This window comes from Bos indicus, chromosome 5 (genome assembly GCF_029378745.1).
Source record: "Bos indicus isolate NIAB-ARS_2022 breed Sahiwal x Tharparkar chromosome 5, NIAB-ARS_B.indTharparkar_mat_pri_1.0, whole genome shotgun sequence".
NCBI classification, from domain to species: domain Eukaryota; kingdom Metazoa; phylum Chordata; class Mammalia; order Artiodactyla; family Bovidae; genus Bos; species Bos indicus.
In genome coordinates this window covers 53,861,539-53,883,048 of record NC_091764.1, presented here as the reverse complement: position 1 = coordinate 53,883,048, position 21,510 = coordinate 53,861,539, and the positions used below count along the sequence as shown (strand labels likewise).

Sequence of the window (21,510 nt, the reverse complement as noted above, 5' to 3'; positions counted from 1 at the left end):
CCTGTATTGGAAGGTGGATTCTTAACTGCTGAGCCACCAAGGAAGCCCTACTCTTTAGAAGCAAATAAAACAAAAATTCCTTCTCATTTTACTTTTATTGACTACATTTTTGTTTACCCCACCCCTGAATAAAGATTCTTTATCATAATGCCCTATTTAATTTTGTTATATAGGGCATTGATCTGTAATTATTCTTGTTTATATTTTTAACTTACTTTTTGCCTCTCTCCTCCACTAAAATACACATCTGTAGGTTGAAATTTGTTTTGTTCAACACTGTAGCCACTGTTCTCAGAGAAGGCAATGGCAAGCCACTCTAGTACTCTTGCCTAGAAAATCCCATGGACAGAGGAGCCTGATAGGCTGCAGTCCATGGGGTTGCTACAAGTCGGACACGACTGAATGACTTCACTTTCATTTTTCACTTTCACGCATTGGAGAAGGAAATGGCAACCCATTCCAGTGTTCTTGCCTGGAGAATCCCAGGGATGGTGGAGCCTGGTGGGCTGCCATCTTTGGGGTCACACAGAGTTGGACACAACTGAAGTGACTTAGCAACAGCAGCAGCAGTAGCCACTGTTCTAGGTACATAGTAGGCTTTCAATTAATATTTGTTGAATGTTTACTGAATATGGAGTCAGATTGCTATTAATAAACTCAGTTTTTCTGAATCTTTACCCTTTACTTGACTTCACAAGGGCCTCAAATTCTCCAACAAGTCTACAGCCAAGTATTTCTGGGAATCACATGAGCTCAAAGAAAGATCAAATGAGTGTTTTCATAACTGTTTGTCACCATTGCTAATGCCCTCAGTGGAAGCATTGCCTACATAAAGGATATTGTCTCTTGATGCTTCCAAAGTAACTATTCTGCAGGACACAAAGCTTAGGTGCAGGCTATAATGGCAAAAATGTTCTTTGTCCATATCTTCACCAAATTTTCTCATCAGAATCTCAAACTTTTGCTGTGTACAAAGCTTCAGTCTCTCAGGAAAACAGTTATTTTAGCTTCTGTCTTGAAACTGTCCACTGGAACCTGCAGGCTGGACAGTATGGACACCATGCCATCCATCTTGTTTATTTTTTACTCTCTCCTGGGTATCTATATATTCTGCTCTCTGCCTATAGCCACATAGCACAAGAAACAAAAGAAAACAGAGTTGTCAATTCATGCAAATAGATTCCTAGAATCATCTTCAGTTCTATAAGAATAGTTTGGAACCTCAGTTTTACCTGTATCAGAACAAACTCTCTGCATAAATAAATATACTGTCCTCCTCTGAATCTAGAAGCCTTCATGGTTCATCACAAGCAATTTTAAGAAATAGAACTGCTTCAAAAATTGTAGAAAAATTGTTGACATTATTGTTTCCTAACCAGATTATCTACTATAATAATCTCCCTGTTCACCAGGAGGAGCATACAAATTAGAACAAGGTGTAATCATGGTGAAGATTGAAAAGGGGTGAAGAGTAGTTCTCATTTTGCAAGCCCTTTTTTAAGGTCAAGTGTGACCGAACATAATATTTCAAATAGTGATTCAATCTACAGCATTTCATAATCTCTTAGATTTGAATGTGGATCACTCTGTTACTCAGCTGTGAGAATAACTGGAATCAATGACAGTCAGGTTATTTTCTTCTTAATTCCTTGAAGAATATGGCTTAGTCACTCCCAACTCCTCTCAGAATAGGGTTAGAATGAAAGATCTAATAACTTCCATCAGTTAGAAGGGCCTGTGTAGAACCAGATAGAGCCATGAGACCCCAGGAGTCCATAAACACAGCTTCGTTCCTCAAGGTCTGTGGTGATGAATTTTGACTGTTTAAACTCAACTGAACTGGGTAAAATTAATCCTAGAAATTCCAAAATGTTTGACAAGAACTCAGCTGGCCTTCAGCTTTTTGTGAGACCAAATTTCTTTTATCTGATTTTTATTTAGTCCTTTGTGAATCCTGCACCCTATTTATTGAAATAAATTCAACCTTTTAATCTAAATCCATTGAATAGATCTAAGCTTTATCATTATCTCTGGATAATGACTCTAGCACCAATGTCTATTTTAGAATTTGTATGCATGAGTAACAAACTACATGTTAGAGTTATTATGTTATTTTTAAGGGCTAGTTTATATAATTGAATGTACGTGAATTTCCCTATCTTGAGAGCTAGAAGAAGTGAAATATTATTTTTAAAATAGTGTGAAATTTTGCATATCCTGCAATACTCGGCTGAAGTTCCTGGTATAGGCATTAATAGAGAATATAACTTATTCATGGTTCATGGCCTCAGGATACTTATAGTCCCCAGTAGGAGAAAGACATGAGTAATTTAAAAATCAAAATATAGTATGCTATAATCAAATAGCTTTATTTGAGAATTTAGGCTGATTTTTCTTTCTTAGATACAATTTTGTGATTTTATTTTACAAGGCAGTGTGTGGAAGGATGTGTGGGATTTCGTCATGTGACAATGCAGGAGGGTTGGGTAAAGGTAGAGAAAGTGAATTTCTTGGAAAAAAGCTTCCTGTACAAAAGTCTGGGAGTTCTTCACTCCACAATTAAACAAATTGAAATGCCTATTAGCATAGTGAATATGTTAATAAACAGACTTCCAGAAATTGTGAAATAAATGCATCATTTATTAAAGAATTTCTCAAGTCTACCTGATCATTTACATGTAATTCCTACTTTTCTGATATAGTATTTTGCAATTTAAAACAAACAGAATGGTAAAAATGAGCAAGACAAATTTAATGTAGTCCACTTTTGTAATGCCTTGGATTCATGCTGTGGGATTCCATTGAAATTTTTGAGTGACAGAGTAACCCAGTCTGAGAAGTTTTTATTTATTTTTTTTTTAATTAACTACTATTTTATTAATTTTCTTTAAATTATTTTTATTGACGTATACTTGATATTGTGTATGAAGAGTCCTTTGGAGAGATTAATTCTGAAGAGAAGCTGGATGTATGGAGAGGTGTGGGAGGCAAGGATGGGAAATTAAGTTGAGAGAGTTCCTTAGGGGACTGTGTGAAGGGAAAAGAGGTGTGAACCAAGGTGGTCAAAAAGAGAAATGGAAAAAAAGACACATTCAAGGGCTATTAAAGAAAAAAGAGGCATGAAAGAAAGGGGAAGAAAGGACTCAGGATCTTTCAGCCTCTTTCAGCCTAGGGACCAGCCTTTATTAAGGTTAAAAAACTTGGGGCAGTTAACATTTCAGTAGGGCATCTTTTGAAAATCCCTAGGAAGCAGTAGGGCTTCCCACGTGGTGCTAGTGGTAAAGAAAGTGAAAGTCGCACAGTCGTGTCCGACTCTTTGTGACCCCATGGACCGACCATAGAGTCCATGGAATTCTCCAGGCCAGAATACTGGAGTGGATAGCCTTTCCCTTCACCAGCAGATCTTCCTGACCCTGGAATTGAACCGGGGTTTCCTGAATTGCAGGAGGATTCTTTACCAACTGAGCCATCAGGGAAGCCCAGTGGTAAAGAACTCACCTGCCAATTCAGGAGACTTAAGAGCTGAGGGTTCGATCCCTGGGTCTGGAAGATATCCTATAGGAAGGCACGGCAACCCACTCCAGAAATCTTGCCTGGAGAATCCCATGGACAGAGGAGCCTGGTGGGCTACAGTCCATGGGGTTGCAAAGATTCAGACACGACTGAAGCAACTGAGCACACACGCAGTAAGCAGTGAGAAATGAAAAACTATAACTTAGGAAACAGATTGACACAGGGGATTCTGGGAAAGAGTGAAAGCAAAAGGAGAGAAAGGCAACAGAGGATGAGACTGTTGGACAGCATCACAGACTCAATGGGCATGAACTTGAACAAACTCCGGTAGAAGTGGAGGACAGGGAAGCGAGGTGTGCTGTGGTCTGTGGCGTTCTGCAGTCTGTGATGTCACATAGAGTTTGACAGGACTTAGTGACTGAACAACAACAACAACAATAACAACAACATGGAGAATTGGAACACATCAAGGATAAAATTGTTAGCTGAATTTGTAAAGGTAGAAAATACTATGAAGGATCTATAAAGAGAGAAGAGAATCAACAAGATAATGTTTATGAGAACTTATGTTGGACCTGAAGAGGAAAAGTAGTCATGGAGCAGAGGGTCTAGGAATATAGTGTGATAGAAGCCAGAGTCTCAAAGACAAGATCCAGTGAAATAATTGCTAAATATTTTACACAGTTTTAGTGAGATAATGCTCAGTGGCTTTGGAGATTAGGAAGTCATTGCTCATCTTGAGGAGAAAATGTATTCAGTGACACTTGCAAGAGAAAGACAGATTTTAACAAGGAAATAGGATTAGGTGGTCGGAGAAGGCAATGGCACCCCACTCCAGTACTCTTGCCTGGAAAATCCCATGGATAGAGGAGCCTGGTAGGCTGCAATCCATGGGGTCACTAAGAGTCAGACATGACTGAGCGACTTTACTTTCACTTTTCACTTTCATACATTGGAGAAGGAAATGGCAACCCACTCCGGTGTTCTTGCCTGGAGAATCCCAGGGAACGGGGGAGCCTGGTAGGCTGCTGTCTATGGGGTCACACAGAGTCGGACACGACTGAAGTGACTTAGCAGTAGCAGCAGCAGCAGGATTAGGTGGTAAGAAAGAGAAGTTACAAAGAAAGGCAGCCCTTGTGTGAAGTTTTGAAGTGAAGAAGAAAGAAATATAGTTGACAGCACAAGAGAAAAAGAGGCTCTAGAGAAGGTTATATTTTCTTGCTATTTTTAGGCTTGAGAAGATAAATGTTTTGTAGGCTAAAGAAAATTAAAAATAAGACCTAAATTAAAAATAAAGTGTGAAAATGATCGGAGCCAAATCCCATAGACAGACAAGAGAGACTTCAATGGGACTTTCCTGGCAGTCAAGTGGTTAAGATTTTGCCTTTCAGTGCAGGGGGTACCTACAGTACAATTTTAATCCCTGGTCAGAGAGCTAATATCCCACATGCTTTGTGGCCAAAAAGCCAAAACATAAGAAACAGAAGCAAGATTGTAAGAAATTCAATTAAGACCTTTTTAAAAATGGTCCACATCAAAAATTTTTTTGAAAAAATGAGAGACTTCATTAACAATGATAAGTAAATGAATCACAGGAGAAAAGAAGGATGTCTTTTTCACCCAACTGGAAGGCAAGTTTGTTTTCAATGGTTTCCCATGGCAGTCAAAGATAGGAATCCTCTTCCTGTAGTTCCCAGGTTTGGAAAGTTGGCACTCTTGTGGAGCAAGAAGGGCTATAAAGGAGGCCTTAAGGCAAGGAAGTGAGAGCTCTTCATCCAATCGGCAGCAAAGAATGAACCTGGAGCAGAATGGTCCCTGATCAGGCAGGAGAATCTCTGGTCTGGGAGAATGGGTTGATGCTAGGATGTAAGGTGAAAGGGCCAGGTGGAAACAAAATTAAACTAATAAAATAATTTAAAGGTAGAGAAGTTAAATTAGGATCAAGATGATGCTTGAGGGCTTCCCTGGTGACTCAGTGAAGAAGTTGCTTGCCAGTGCAAGAGACACAGGTTCGATCCCTGATCTGGGAAGGTCCCCCCATGCTGCACAACTGGGCTGGTGACCCACAGCTATTGAGCCTGTGTTCTGGTGCCCAGGAGCCACAACTGCTGAAGCCTGAGCACCCTAGAGTCTGTGTTCTGCAACAGGAGAAGCCACTGCAATGAAAAGCCTGAACACCGCAACTAGAGAGTAGTCCTCACTCGCCTCAACTAGAAAATACTCCAGGCAGCAATCAAGACTCAGTACAGCCAAAAAAAAAAAAAAAATGATGCTTGTGCTTATTGGTATCTTCCTTGACCAGTTGGCAGCCAAACCTGAAAGAAGGGAGCCTACAGGTGCTTAGGAGAAAATTAAGGGGGAGAAAGAAGAATGCAGTGTGCAAAGGCGAAATGTTTCCCAGAATTTCATTCTTTCCAATTTGGTATAGTACGGGTGTTTCATCACTTCTCAGACGTCTGCTTTGGTTTGTGTATTTTTATGGTATTCACAGTCTTGACTAGTACAGTAAGGAAAGGAGGAAGAGAAAGGAGTTTTTCTTTTCTCTGCATTTGGGATGATGCTTCTTTCTGGTGACCTTCTAGAAGTGACAAGCAAGATTGAACCAATTTATTTCTTTTCAGTAGCTTCAGAGGCTCTCATCTAAGTTATATTTAACTTTGGGTTCATTTGTGTTCCAGTCAGCACCACCTTCATTATCAGTGTTCAGGGAATATCAGATAACAATAACATCTGACTTTAGCCCAGTCAGTCTCGAGGCTGCGGCTGCGGGGGAAACACCTCAAGGGAAGCTGCGAAGATGCTGTCCGTGCGCGTCGCCGTGGCCATGGCCTGCGCCCTCCCTCGGCAAGTGGGGCTGGTCTCCAAAAATGCTTTGGGATCATCCTTCATTGCTGCAAGGAACCTGCATGCCTCTAACTCTTGTCTGCAGAAGACAGGCACTGCTGAGGTGTCCTCTATTCTTGAAGAGCGTATTCTTGGAGCTGATACCTCTGTTGACCTTGAAGAGACTGGGCGTGTTTTAAGTATTGGTGATGGTATTGCTCGGGTACATGGGTTAAGAGATGTTCAAGCAGAAGAAATGGTAGAGTTTTCTTCAGGTTTAAAGGGTATGTCTCTGAACTTGGAGCCTGACAATGTTGGTGTTGTCGTGTTTGGAAATGATAAACTTATTAAGGAAGGAGATATTGTGAAGAGAACTGGGGCTATTGTAGATGTTCCAGTTGGCGAGGAGCTGCTGGGTCGTGTAGTCGATGCCCTCGGTAATGCCATTGATGGAAAGAGTCCAATTGGTTCCAAGGCCCGAAGATGAGTTGGCTTGAAAGCCCCTGGGATCATTCCTCGAATCTCTGTGACGGAACCAATGCAAACTGGCATTAAGGCTGTGGATAGCTTGGTGCCGATTGGTCGTGGTCAGCGTGAGCTGATTATTGGTGACCGACAGACTGGCAAAATGTCAATTGCAATTGACACAATCATTAACCAGAAACGATTCAATGATGGAACTGATGAAAAGAAGAAGCTGTACTGTATCTATGTTGCTATTGGTCAAAAGAGATCCACTGTTGCCCAGTTGGTGAAGAGACTTACAGATGCAGATGCCATGAAGTATACTATTGTGGTTTCAGATACTGCTTCAGATGCTGCCCCACTTCAGTACCTGGCTCCTTATTCTGGATGTTCAATGGGAGAATATTTTAGGGATAATGGCAAACACGCTTTGATCATTTATGATGACTTATCCAAACAGGCGGTTGCTTATCGTCAGATGTCTCTGCTGCTCTGCCGACCCCCTGGTCGTGAGGCCTATCCTGGTGATGTATTCTACCTGCACTCCTGACTCCTGGAGAGAGCAGCTAAAATGAGCGATGTTTTTGGTGGTGGCTCCTTGATTGCTCTACCAGTCATCGAAACACAAGCTGGTAATGTGTCTGCTTACATTCCAACAAATGTCATTTCCATCACTGACAGACAGATCTTCTTGAAAACAGAATTGTTCTACAAAGGTATCCGCCCTGCCATTAATGTTGGTTTGTCTGTGTCCCATGTCGGATCTGCTGCCCAAACCAGGGCCATGAAACAGGTGGCAGGTACTATGAAACTGGAGTTGGCTCAGTATCGTGAGGTTGCTGCTTTTGCCCAGTTCGGTTCTGACCTTGATGCTGCCACTCAACAACTCTTGAGTCGTGGTGTGCGTTTGAGTGAGCTGCTCAAGCAGGGACAGTATTCTCCCATGGCTATTGAAGAGCAAGTGGCTGTTATCTATGCGGGTGTCAGGGGGTATCTTGACAAGCTGGAGCCCAGCAAGATCACAAAATTTGAGAATGCTTTCTTGTCTCACGTTATCAGCCAACATCAAGCCCTGTTGGGCAAAATCAGGACTGATGGAAAGATCTCAGAAGAGTCAGATGCAAAGCTGAAAGAGATTGTAACAAACTTCTTGGCTGGATTTGAAGCTTAAACTCCTGTGGATTCACATCAAATGCCAGTTTGGTTTTGTCATTGTTTCTTCTAGTTCCATTCATAAAAGGATTACTCCAATACTGCAGATGTACAGTAATCACATTAAAATAAAGGTTCCGTGTTGCAAAAAAAACAAAAAAAAACAATAACATCTGACTTTAAATACAAAGGCTTGAAATCGAAAATTCTGCGGAGCTTTACAGAAAGGCTTCCTTAGAGAGGATCTTCATGGAGAATCTTGACAGTGTTGTAAAACGTTATGAGAAGGATCGTTTTCAGCTCTGCCTCCCATTTCAGCTAGATTTTATTGATCTTTTATAAGAAATGACTGCACTTAACATCCCCACAATGTCAGTGTCATAAAATTTATATGTAAGTTTGACAAGAGGAATACCTTTTGGCATGTTTGTAAATAGTCAGTTCAGTTCAGTTCAGTCACTCAGTTGTGTCCAACTTTTTGCGACTCCATGAATCGCAGCACACCAGGCCTCCTTGTCCATCACCAACTCCCGGAGTTCACCCAAACTCATGTGCATCAAGTCGGTGATGCCATCCAGCCATCTCATCCTCTGTTGTCCACTTCTCCTCCTGCCCCCAATCCCTCCCAGCATCAGGGTCTTTTCCAATGAGTCAGCTCTTCGCATCAGGTGGCCAAAGTATTGGAGTTTCAGCCTCAGCATCAGCCCTTCCAATGAATACCCAGGACTGGTCTCCTTTAGGATGGACTGGTTGGATCTCCTTGTAGTCCAAAGGACTCACAAGAGTGTTCTCCAGCACCACAGTTCAAAAGCATCAATTCTTAAGTGCTCAGCTTTCTTCACAGTCCAACTCTCACATCCATACATGACCACTGGAAAAATCATAGCCTTGACTAGACGGACCTTTGTTGGCAAAGTAATGTCTCTGCTTTTCAATATGCTATCTAGGTTGGTCATAACTTTTCTTCCAAGGAGCAAGCGTCTTTTAATTTCATGGCTGCAGTCACCATCTGCAGTGATTTTGGAGCCCCCAAAAATAAAGTCTGACACTATTTCCACTCATACATTATTAATGATATCTTTAGTGACAATTTAAATTCTATTCAACATGATATTTTATCTACCAATATATGACTCACATTCCCAATTGGTAGTTGTACAGTATATATATATTTTTTAATTTAAGGGCCTAAAATTTGGCAAATATGGGAACCAAAATACATAGTGTGAGAACTGAAATATCACATCATTCTTTAAAACATTTAAAATATATAACAGGCAAGGTGTTGTTTTCACGATTTGCTGTTTTCAGCAAATCAAGTGATTTGCTGGCATCATTGAACCAAATTGTCCCACTTTTATGGGAATGTATTACAGAATGTGAAAATATGCTTCAGTATTTTATCTTGATAAATGAAAAAGTATTTGAACATCTACCAGTTCCTCTGAGGATCTTGTACAATAACTTTTATAGGAACTCAACTGTGATTTAGGAATTGAATAAAATTCTAAGCACACTTAAGGAACTAATACATGGCCTCTAGTAGTCTCTGTGTTTAATTAGACATGTAATTGTGTCTGTGTATGGAATGGAATTTCTTCAGATGACTCTTTCAAAAGAATTTTTCTCGTTCAGCCCATAGTTTTTAGAATCTTGGAAAACTTGCTCAATTAATGTCTATCTGTTCATTACTTATGTTTTAACAGCAGTAGATTTTTTTTCCCAGAGAAAGAAAGAAATTTGTAGTTTATGTGTTAAAAGTCTATAAAATAGATCTTTGTGTTCTAGTCTCATAGAATCAAAAAATGAGCTGAAAGGGACCTCAGAGAACACTTAATCCTCTGGCTTTTTACAAATAAGCAAACTAAGAACCAGCATGAATGTCACTTGCTCATAGGGTTACAACACTTTCTTGACATTTATTATATGTATTTATATTTTCCATAGTATTATATCCTGTGCATGACAAAGGCAAGTTATATATACTAGAGTTATTTTAATCACTTGGTCATTTGTCATTTCCAACAGTCACTATTATTTTCTGTCCAAGCTGGTAGCACATTTTATAGTATAATCCTTTGAGGAATATTTTTTAAATTAGTTGATTTCAGTTAGTGCAAGTAATAATACTTTTAGTTCTTTATGAGGCTCTAAATTTACTGACTTATAGAAAAGAAATTGAGATTATTAGAACTTGAGGGATCACACCATTGATCTCTTTTCTACTCCCACTCCCAAATTTGGTACAAACTGAAAGAATTTATTGCTGTTTAACTTAAGCACGTAAGAGAGTCTAAGAAAAGGTACTAAGACCATACTGTCGGTTTAGTCTTTTCCTTGCTTTAGTAACCTTTAGATATAGTCTTTGTCCTGAGTGAGTGTCTTCACTTGAAAATATTTTACCAAGCTAAAGTTGGGGACTGTGCTTCTGTGCTCAGCTTTCTTTATAGTCCAACTATCACATCCATACATGACCCCTGGACAAACCAGAGCCTTGACTAGACAGACTTTTGTCGGCAAAGTAATGTCTCTGCTTTTTAATATGCTATCTAGGTTGGTCATAACTTTCCTTCCAAGGAGTAAGTGTCTTTTAATTTCATGGCTGCAGTCACCATCTACAGTGATTTTGGAGCCCAGAAAAATAAAGTCTGACACTGTTTCCACTGTTTCCCCGTCTATTTGCCATGAAGTGATGGGACCAGATGCCATGATCTTAGTTTTCTGAATGTTGAGCTTTAGGCCAACTTTTTCACTCTCCTCTTTCACTTTCCTCCAGAGGCTCTTTAGTTCCTCTTCACTTTCTGCCATATGGGTGGTGTCATTTGCATATATGAGGTTATTAATATTTCTCCCGGCAATCTTGATTCCAGCTTGTGCTTCCTCCAGCCCAGCATTTCTCATGATGTACTCTGCATATAAGTGAAATAAGCAGGGTGAAATATACAGCCTTGATGTACTTCTTTTCCTATTTGAAACCAGTCTGTTGTTCCATGTCCAGTTCTAACTGTTGCTTCCTGCCCTGCATACAGGTTTTTCAAGAGGCAGGTCAGGTGGTCTGGTATTCCCATCTCATTCAGAATTTTCCACAGTTTATTGTGATCCACACAGTCAAAGGCTTTGGCATAGTCAGTAAAGCAGAAATTGATGTTTTTCTGGAACTCTCTTGCTTTTTCGATGATCCAGCGGATGTTGGCAATTTGATCTCTGGTTCCTCTGACTTTTCTAAAACCAGCTTGAACATCTGGAAGTTCATGGTTCACATATTGCTGAAGCCTGGCTTGGAGAATTTTAAGCATCACTTTACTAGCATGTGAGATGAGTGCATTTGTGCGGTAGTTTGAGCATTCTTTGGCATTGCCTTTGTTTGGGATTGGAATGAAAACTGACCTTTTCCAGTCCTGTGGCCACTGCTGAGTATTCCAAATTTGCTGACATATTGAGTGCAGCACTTTCACAGCATCATCTTTCAGGATTTGAAATAGCTCAACAGGAATTCCATCACCTCCACTAGGTTTGTTTGTAGTGATGCTTCCTAAGGCCTGCTTGACTTCACATTCCAGGATGTCTGGCTCTAGGTGAGTGATCACACCATCGTGATTAACTGATTAACTTAGGACATTAACATCGTGATTAAGTTAGGACAATGGGGGGAAGGAAATCTTCGTTATAAAGATGCACAGAACTCAGTTGAATCATGTTCATCTTGGAGTTCTGGAGTGGAACTGTGAGTAATGAAATTGGATGTTTAGCTGAAGCTATTTCTAATCAAATGTGTGTCCTTGGTTCCTTGTAAAGAGTAGAGTGAGAGATGAGGGAAATGACAAAAAGACAAAATTGCTAATCAGAACTTAAAGATGTGAAGAGCCCTTGACCCATTCATATCGAAAAGAATTAGCATATAGGGTCGGAGGAGAGCCCTGAGTGTGTGGATGAAAAACCATTTGATAAGATTAGTCAGCCATCTCAGGGGAAGCAGAAGCCATTGTGGAAAACAATGGAAGAATAACCCTGAAGTTATTTGGAAGTCAACAGGACTGCCCCTCCTATTATAGGCCCAGAGTACAGGGCCCCACAGGCAGAGTAAATTCAAAGGAGGAGCTGCCTGAGTCTCTGATACTTGGGCTGTGCTGCCAGGTGCTGCCTCACACTGTGGGCTCTGCTCTGTGCACTCCAGCACTGCGCTCCTTGGCTGCCCCAGGTGCAACTCCCATGGGCTCTGTTTTGATACCATGGTGGCCACCCCTGTGGAGGACACAGGCAGCAAAATTTGGCAGTGTCCACACTCCCCCCCTCTTCACCCACCATCTCTGTCAGTGTACAGAGTGTGAGAGCTGTGGGGGCATGGCTGTGTCCACCTACATTCCAAAAGATGCTCTCACTCAGTGAGAACTGTGGGCACAAGACCCCATCCTGCAGGAGCAGAGCCCAGGCACCGAACTCCTGCAAGGGTGGGGCTACAAGAGAAAGCCCCTACCAGGCTTATGCTCAGTGGTTCCCAGGGGACTGAGCTATTCTTCAGAACCACCAGAATACAATTTCAAACCCAGGAGTATCTTAGCCATGGAACTCCAACCCATGAGAGCTCATGGGTGAGACCACAGGCAGTGGGTCCAGAAGGCCAAGTATCCAGTCAAAGATCATTCTTGAACCTTAAGGTCTAATGTTGAGATCTGAACTTACTTGGGACCTGTTACCCCTTTAACCCCTTTCTATTTTTCCATCTTTCCCTTTCAGAATAGGAATGTCTACCCCATGTCTGTCTCACCATTATATTTTGGAAGATTTTACAGGTTCCCAGATGGAGAGGAATTTGTCTCAGAATGAATCATACCTTAAGTCTCACCAATGTCTGTTTTGGATGATATGAGACTTTGGATTTCAGAATTTGAGTTGAATCTAGAATGAGTTAAGACATTTGAGACTATTTGGATGGAATGGATGTATTTTGTGTGAGCAAAGGACATGGATTTTAGAAGGTCAGAAATGGAATGCTACAGACCAAAAACGCTATTGCCCCATGCCCTGATTCATAGATACATAATCCCCAATATCATCAATTTTGAGGTGGGGCCTTTGGAAAGCTATTAGGTCATGAGAGTGACACCCTCATGACCCTTATGAATGAACGGGATTATTGCCTTTATGAATGAGGTCCAAGAGAGCTCCCTTTCCTCTTCTACCAAGTGAGGACATGTGAAGATGGCCACCCATGAACCAGGAAGCTGGTTCTCACCAGACACTGAATTTGCTAGCACCTTAACCTTGGATTTTCAAGCCTCCAGAATGCCACCAAGTCTATGGCAAAAGAGGTGAATAAAGTAAGACTCTTGAGAGAGAAGTTTATCCTGAATTATCCAGGTGGTCCTTAAATACAAAATTCTTATGAGAGGCAAAGGGAGTTTAGAGACAGACTCACAGAAGGGAAAGCACAGAAAGAAGGCAGTGATATGAAAATGAGGCAGAGCAGAAAGTGATGTAACCAGAAGCCAGAGACTTCTGATTGTCACCAGCAACTAGAAAAAGCATGGAGCAAATTCTCCCCTAGAGCCTCTTTAAGGAGTGCAGTCCAGCTGACACCTTGTGAAGTGTGAGAATAAATAGCCATTGTCTTAAGTCACAAAATTTGTAGTGATTTGTTACACTTGCCCTAGAAAACTAAGCAGTAGAGATGACATCATTTATGAAAAGTCATGAACCCAGCAGTTTCAAAGATGTCTCTCTTATAAGCACTTGCATAGCTTTGCAAGGACACATGTACAGCATGTCCAAGGCAGAATCATTTATAACTGTGGCAAACTGAAAGTCACTAGGAAAATGGGTAAATCGCTGCACATGTGTAATAAAGTACTACACAACTGTAAAAACAATGATGTAGATCCATGTGCACTAATATAAAATACTGTTAAAAGTATAAAAAATGCAGTAACAATAAGCTGTAAGGCAAAACATGATTACATTTATTTTAAAGTGTATACACATAACAACTTAGGTTTATATATATTTGTATTTTCATACAAATACAAATAAAGAAGAATACCTGAAAAACTATTAATAGGTGATTTTGGAAAGTGGCTGTATATTTTTGAAATGCTTAAATATTATATAGTGAATATATCGTATTTTTCTTTTAAAAACTTAAAAAAAATGCTAAAACAGCTTTATTAAACAAATGTAAATATATCCCCCTATCTGTTAACTTGGTTGTGAGTTGTAACAGGTACTTCTATTTCTATTTTATATAGGTTTTTCATATCTTTTTTTCCAAATGCTATTTTTTTCCTGCTAGTTAAATTTTAATCAACTAAGATAGAAAAAGTTGGCTCCTGCTTATAGATCTTGCCTAGTAGTTCTCATAATGTGGCCCCCAGTTGAGCAACATAATCATAACCTGGTATCTTGTTGAAAATGCAGATTCTGGATACCACCTCAGATTTACTGAATGAAGCTCTGGAAGTGAGACCCAGCACACTATAGATTAATAAATCCTCTAAGTAATTCTGATGTCCACTAATGTTTGAAAATTACTGGTCTAGGCTCTTCCTCTAACACACCTGCAAGTGTTGCTGCAATAAATGTGATTATCTGTAGTTCTTGAGCATCATGATGTTTTACTATTCCATATCGCACCTGCTCTTTCCTTAAGCTGAAGTGTCCTTCACCACTACCTTCCTCCATCTGACTAATTCTTGTCTATAATATAAGATGTATGCGTGTGTGTATGCTTAGTCACTTAGTTATGTCTGACTCTTTGCAACCTCATGGGCTGTAGCCCACCAGGCTCGTCTATCCATGGGATTCTCCAGGCAAGAATTCTGGAGTGGGGAGCTATTCCCTTCTCCAGGGGATCTTCCTGATCCAGGGATCGAACCCAGGTCTCCTGCATTGCAGGCAGACTCTTTACAGTCTGAACCACCAGAGAAGCCCAGAATGTAAGATACACAGAAACATCAACTCCCCTATCCTTGAAGTCTGACATTGTTCCAATTCTAAATCCCTGTGCATACCTTCACCATAACAAGCATATCACATAACACCATACATATTAAATTTACTTGGCACACTTCCTGTTCTTGAGGACAGAAGCTATATCTTATTTGACTTAATTCTCAGAATACAGTAAGGTATTCAGTAAATATTCTTGAATGTACAAAAGTGAAAGAGAAATGAATGTCTTGGAAATAAGTATTTTTACCACTTTTGAATTAGCATACAGCTGTGTAGTACAGAGAAAAAAAATTAAATACTCTGTTTCTGCAAATCAAAACTCCCTGAATTCAAGCCCTTATTCCACTACATTCTAGATGTACCGTTTAATTTCTTATATTCTTCCACTGTAAAATGAGAATTTTACAGTGGCTATCTTTGAAACTTGGTGACTGATTAAGGATTCAATAAGGATCTACAGTAATTATTAGCAGAATCATTATCCAATAGCATAAATAGTATGTAATTCATTCTGTCTGAATAATAGTCTGCCTAAACTTTTCAATGTTTTTATGTTTAGAGAAAACTTTATCTAATCTTGTTTTAACCTTTTAGTATGCTTGTAGTCTTTTCTTCTCTCCCTGAGCCATACCTTAGGAAAAATAATGTATGGTACCACAATCAAGGAGAAATAATCAAGAAAATAATGTGTGGTTTTGTTCTGTTCCCTCCATCTCCTCACAGTTTTTAAAACCACAGAAAACTGTCTAGAAACAAGATCTTACTCAGAATTCTAGTATCCAAGAGTCATAGAGATCCTGACCTCTACCTAGTACCATGCTCTGACTTCTTCCCTGAAATGATCCCTGAGATTCCTCTTAAAATGCTTAGAATTTCTTGGAGCATAGTTAGAAAGCCATTTATATTATCTTTCTCACCTCTTCTATTTAGTGACACTCTGTAGTTGAGATAAACGGAGTTACATCTAAGAGATTTTGAGTATCACATATTGCATTTAGTCTTCAAAGATTTTCTAGTATTTTCTTTCTTCCCTCAATTTGAAAAGAAGGTTATTAACTGGCATTAGGGAATGGAAATCGAAAAAAAAAAAAAAGATCCTGAGTATTCTAGGAAGACTACAGGGCCAGAGAATGCCTTTCCCACTTTTCTATTAAAAAGCTCATTTTAAAAAATTGAATAAGAAAAAAAATCAAGAAAAAAAAAAGAGTCCATAAGATCACATTATATCAATGATAAGATGCAGAAGTACACTAGAATCCCCTAGAAGTTTCTATGAACTACAATACTGTTGGATCAGGATTAAGAAATAGTACTACAGCAAGGTGACTCAACCTGGCAGAGGCATCCAGTAACATGGGCTTCCATCACACTACAGTAAGCTTCTGTGGTCTATTGACTCCTCTGCCTACTGAATGGCTGAAGCTACCGGGGAATCATTGCTCTTTTTGGGAATCGTAAACATATTCAGTTCCATCTATGACATATCACTTTGTCAATTGCAGTCTCATGATTTTATGACCCCTGCCCCTTATGTCCCTTGAATTATCACGTTTATGGGAGCACTGAAGACAACCTAAGGCAAGTGGATGAATATATTACGGCCATGCACTTGATAGACAGAGAAGCCTGGCAGGCTACAGACCATGGGGTCACAAAGAGTCCCACATGACTTAGTGACAAAAGCAGCAGCATGTACTCGATAAACTATTATGCATACATTAAGTAATAATTATGAAAATTATAACAACGAAATGGGAAATACTTACTATACAATCTTTAATGAAAAACTCATATTTCTGCAAAATTCAAAATATATGACAAAAATGATACATAAACAAAAAATACACAGGCCATAGTAGAAGAGTGAGGATTGCAGAAAAAAATTATATTTAATTATTCAAATTTGGGATAATACTATTATAATATATTGATACATGAAATACTTTAAGTTAATATTGTACATTTAATTATTTGTCCTGGTTGGGGTTTTGATGACACCACCCTTATGGCAGAAAGTGAAGAGGAACTAAAAAGCCTCGTGATGAAAGTGAAAGAGGAGAGTGAAAAAGGTGGCTTAAAGCTCAACATTCAGAAAACTAAGATCATGGCATCTGGTCCCATCACTTCATGGCAAATAGATGGGGAAACAGTGGAAACAGTGTCAGACTTTATTTTGGGGGGCTCTAAAATCACTGCAGATGGTGATTGCAGCCGTGAAATTAAAAGATGCTTACTCCTTGGAAGGAAAGTTATGACCAACCTAGATAGCATATTCAAAAGCAGAGACATTACTTTGCCAACAAAGGTCCGTCTAGTCAACGCTATGGTTTTTCCAGTGGTCATATATGGATGTGAGAGTTGGACTGTGAAGAAAGCTGAGCGCAGAATAATTGATGCTTTTGAACTGCGGTGTTGGAGAAGACTGTTGAGAGTCCCTTGGACTGCAAGGAGATCCAACCAGTCCATTCTAAAGGAGATCAGTCCTGGGTGTTCTTTGGAAGGAATGATGCTAAAGCCGAAACTGCAGTACTTTGGCCACTTGATGGGAAGAGTTGACTCACTGGAAAAGACCCTGATGCTGGGAGGGATTGGGGGCAGGAGGAGAAGGGGACGACTGAGGATGAGATGGCTGGGTGGCATCACTGACTCGATGGACATGCGTTTGAGTGAACTCCTTGAGTTGGTGATGGACAGGGAGACCTAGCGTGCTGTGATTCATGGGGTCGCAATGAGTTGGACATGGCTAAGCGACTGAACTGAACTGAACTGAAAAATATTTTAATTTTGACTAGTCTACAACCGATTCAAATATGTAAGATTATATAGTGAAATTGGAAGATATATTTTATTGAAAGATCTTAACTCCATTTTTAAAGTTTCTTTTTTGCTTGTTTTATGATGTTTCTTTAGTTATGCATAAACGAGATTATGAGGTTCTCGTATAAGTTACAAAGAGATACAAAGAGACGGTACCCACACATTTTATTTAGATATAAATTACATTAGCTGATTACCAACTACCTATAACATTTACTGTACCTGTTTTTGTCACAAGTAAGCATCACTAAGACAATTGAAACTTTAAGCTAAAATTTCTCAGAATTTAGTTTAGTAGCTATTACATCCATTTTGCAGAAAATGAAACTAATTCAACTATGTCAACTATCTTTTAAGTCCACCAGCAGCATTTGTTTTGAAATAGGCTCTTACAGAGTTAAGAGCTAGACACTCACTATGGTCATGTTAATCTTCAATCATTGAAGTGTTCATATCAACACCCTCTCTCCACCCACCTGTGCTTTATCTGTTCTAATACTTGATTTGTTTGTTATCACTTGCCTGAGTTTTCTGCATTCCATTCATTCCAGCTGTGTGCTTCCCCAAAGACTTAAGGAGAAAGTTGTTAATTTGGTAGTTTTGCCAAAATAGGAAGAGGAAACAAAAGCTGGAGCCCACCGAAAAGTTACCATCCAGTGGATTGAAGACAGTGGTAGCCAGGATTTAAACTTCAAAAGGAAGGGCTATGAAACTCTTAGGAAACTCATCATGAATTGCTTCTTCAACTATACACTTATGAGTGAATCAAATTGGTAATTTTACTTTTTGATTATAATTATTATTTCCCTACACATCCTTGTCATGTTTCTCTGCAAGCAAAGTATGCTTTGTCTTCCCTGACTCTGGATTTGTTTTCTCAATGAAATATAAACCAGTGATGTCCAAGAGTGAACAAACACATGTCCAAAATGTCTTTGCATGTTTTGACTTCATAGTCTTTACTTTCCAATCTGAGAACATGTCCCTGTAGTTTGGATCCCTACAAATAAGGAGTATGTTTGAAAGTCAGCTAGGGCCTCTCGGGTGGCTCAGTGATAAAAGATCTGCCTGCCAGTGAAGGAGATGCAAGATATTCCGGTTCAATCCATGGGTCAGGAAGATCCCTTCAAGTAGGAAATGACACCCCACTCCAGTATTCTTGTCTGGAAAATTTCACGGACAAAGGAGCCCAGCAAGCTATAGTCCATGGGGTCACAAGGAGTCAGTCATGACTTAGTGAGTGAGCACATGGATTGAAGGTCACCCAAAGCCACCAGAGACCACCAGAGTAATAGTTAATCCATACCTTCAAGTAGCATAAACAAGAAGTAAATAAATAAATGTCTGTATTTTTCATCCCTAAGATACTGTATTTATCTGATAAAACCACAAAATCTAATGTCAAGTGTTTAATAAAACAAAATCTTAAGATGTGTGACATTGACTTTAGGGAAAGGCAGCAGGTGGTGACGGAGACGGCAATGGCACCCCACTCCAGTCCTCTTGCCTGGAAAATCCCATGGATGGAGGAGCCTGGTAGGCTGCAGTCCAAGGGGTCACTAAGAGTCGGACACGACTGAGCGATTTCACTTTCACTTTCCACTTTCATGCATTGGAGAAGGAAATGGCAACCCACTCCAGTGTTCTTGTCTGTAGAACCCAGGGACGGGGGAGCCTGGTGGGCTTCTGTCTATGGGGTTGCTCAGAGTTAGACACGACTGAAGCGACTTAGCAGCAGCAGCAGCAGGTGGTGAGGACCCTTTTAGAAGAGACTAGAAAAATGACAACTTCAGTTAGGCAGTGGCGAAATATCTGGTATTTTGCCTATGCTACCTTTAAAGAAAATACACACAATGCAGTTGAAGTTCTGGGACAAGAGATATGGAGAAAAAACGTGGGTAGATTAGTTGGTTGTTATTACTCTGTTTAATAAGTACTAGATATTCAAGCTGATTTTAGAAAAGTCAGAGGAACCAGAGATCAAATTGCCAACATCCACTGGATCATTGAAAAAGCAAGAGAGTTCTAGAAAAACACCTATTTCTGCTTTATTGACTATGCCAAAACCTTTGACTGTGTGGATCACAATAAACTGTGGAAAATTCTGAAAGAGATGGGAATGCCAGACCACCTGACCTGCCTCTTGAGAAACCTGTCTGCAGGTCAGGAAGCAACAGTCAGAACTGGACATGGAACAACAGACTGGTTCCAGATAGGAAAAGGAGTACATCAAGGCTGTATATTGTCACCCTGCTTATTTCACTTATATGCAGAGTACATCATGAGAAACGCTGAGCTGGAGGAAGCACAAGCTGGAATCAAGATTGCTGGAAGAAATATCAATAACCTCAGATATGCAGATGACACCACCCTTATGGCAGAAAGTAAAGAGGAACTAAAGAGCCTCTTGATGAAAGTGAAAGAGGAGAGTGAAAAAGTTGGCTTAAAGCTCAACATTCAGAAAACTAAGATCATGGCATCCGGTCCATCACTTCATGGCAAATAGATGGGGAAACAGTGGAACAGTGTCAGACTTTATTTTGGGGGGCTCCAAAATCACTGCAGATGGTGACTGCAGCCATGAAATTAAAAGACACTTACTCCTTGGAAGGAAAGTTATGACTAACCTAGATAGCATATTTCGAGAAGGCAATGGCACCTCACTCCAGTCCTCTTGCCTGGAAAATCCCATGGATGGAGGAGCCTGGTAGGCTGTAGTCCATGGGGTCACTAAGAGTCAGACACGACTGAGCGACTTCCTTCTCAGTTTTCACTTTCATGCATTGGAGACGAAAATGGCAACCCACTCCAGTGTTCTTGCCTGGAGAATCCCAGGGACGGGGGAGCCTGGTGGGCTGCTGTCTATGGGGTCGCACAGAGTCGGACACGACTGAAGCGACTTAGCAGCAGCAGCAGCAGATAGCATGTTAAAAAGCAGAGACATTACTTTGCCAACAAAAGTTGGTCTAGTCAAGGCTATGGTTTTTCCAGTGGTCATGTATGTATGTGAAGTTGGACTGTGAAGAAAGTTGAGTGCCAAAGAATTGATGCTTTTGAACTGTGGTATTGGAGAAGACTCTTGAGAGTCCCTTGGACTGCAAGGAGATCCAGCCAGTCCATCCTAAGGGAGATCAGTCCTGGGTGTTCATTGGAAGGACTGATGCTGAAGCTGAAACTCTAATACTTTGGCCACGTGATGTGAAGAGTTGACTCATTGGAAAAGACCCTGATGCTGGGAGGGATTGGGGGCAGGAGGAGAAGGGGATGACAGAGGATGAGATGGCTGGGTGGCATCACTGACTTGATGGACATGAGTTTGAGTGAACTCTGGGAGTTGGTGATGGACAGGGAGGCCTGGCGTTCTGTGATTCATGGGGTCGCAAAGAGTCAGACACAACTGAGCGACTGAACTGAACTGACTGATGCATCTCACGATAACTGCTTTTACACAGTTCTCAAAGTATAGTATTATAAATCAGAGGAATTGTTTGGTATGGGATATTCATTTCTAATTCATCATAAATAACTGCTTGTTCATATTATTTTTTCTAATTTCCCATTATAGAAACATCTGTGGTTCGTTTGACCCTTGTTATCAATTGTTAGCATTCTCAGAGTTCTTTTAACTATAGTACTAGTTTGCATTTACAATAAGTTGTGTTACTGACATTTTGTGGCCCATGCTCTATTGATATCTCTGCTGTCTAGTTGTTAAAGTAAATCTGTCAGTAGGATGTAAAAGGTGGCCCACTTTGAAGAATAAAATAACCTCCCAGGATTAGACTGCAATTTAAA

At 40.2% G+C, this 21,510-nt stretch overlaps 1 protein-coding gene and 1 pseudogene across 7 annotated transcripts in view; both read left to right on the top strand.

Moving 5' to 3' along the window:
- The window catches only part of SLC16A7 (solute carrier family 16 member 7), a 194,925-nt gene that overhangs the window by 99,788 nt on the left and 73,627 nt on the right, over positions 1-21,510 (top strand). The gene's annotated exons all lie outside the window — the stretch shown is intronic.
- Positions 6,296-9,482, top strand: LOC109559294 (ATP synthase subunit alpha, mitochondrial pseudogene; annotated as a pseudogene).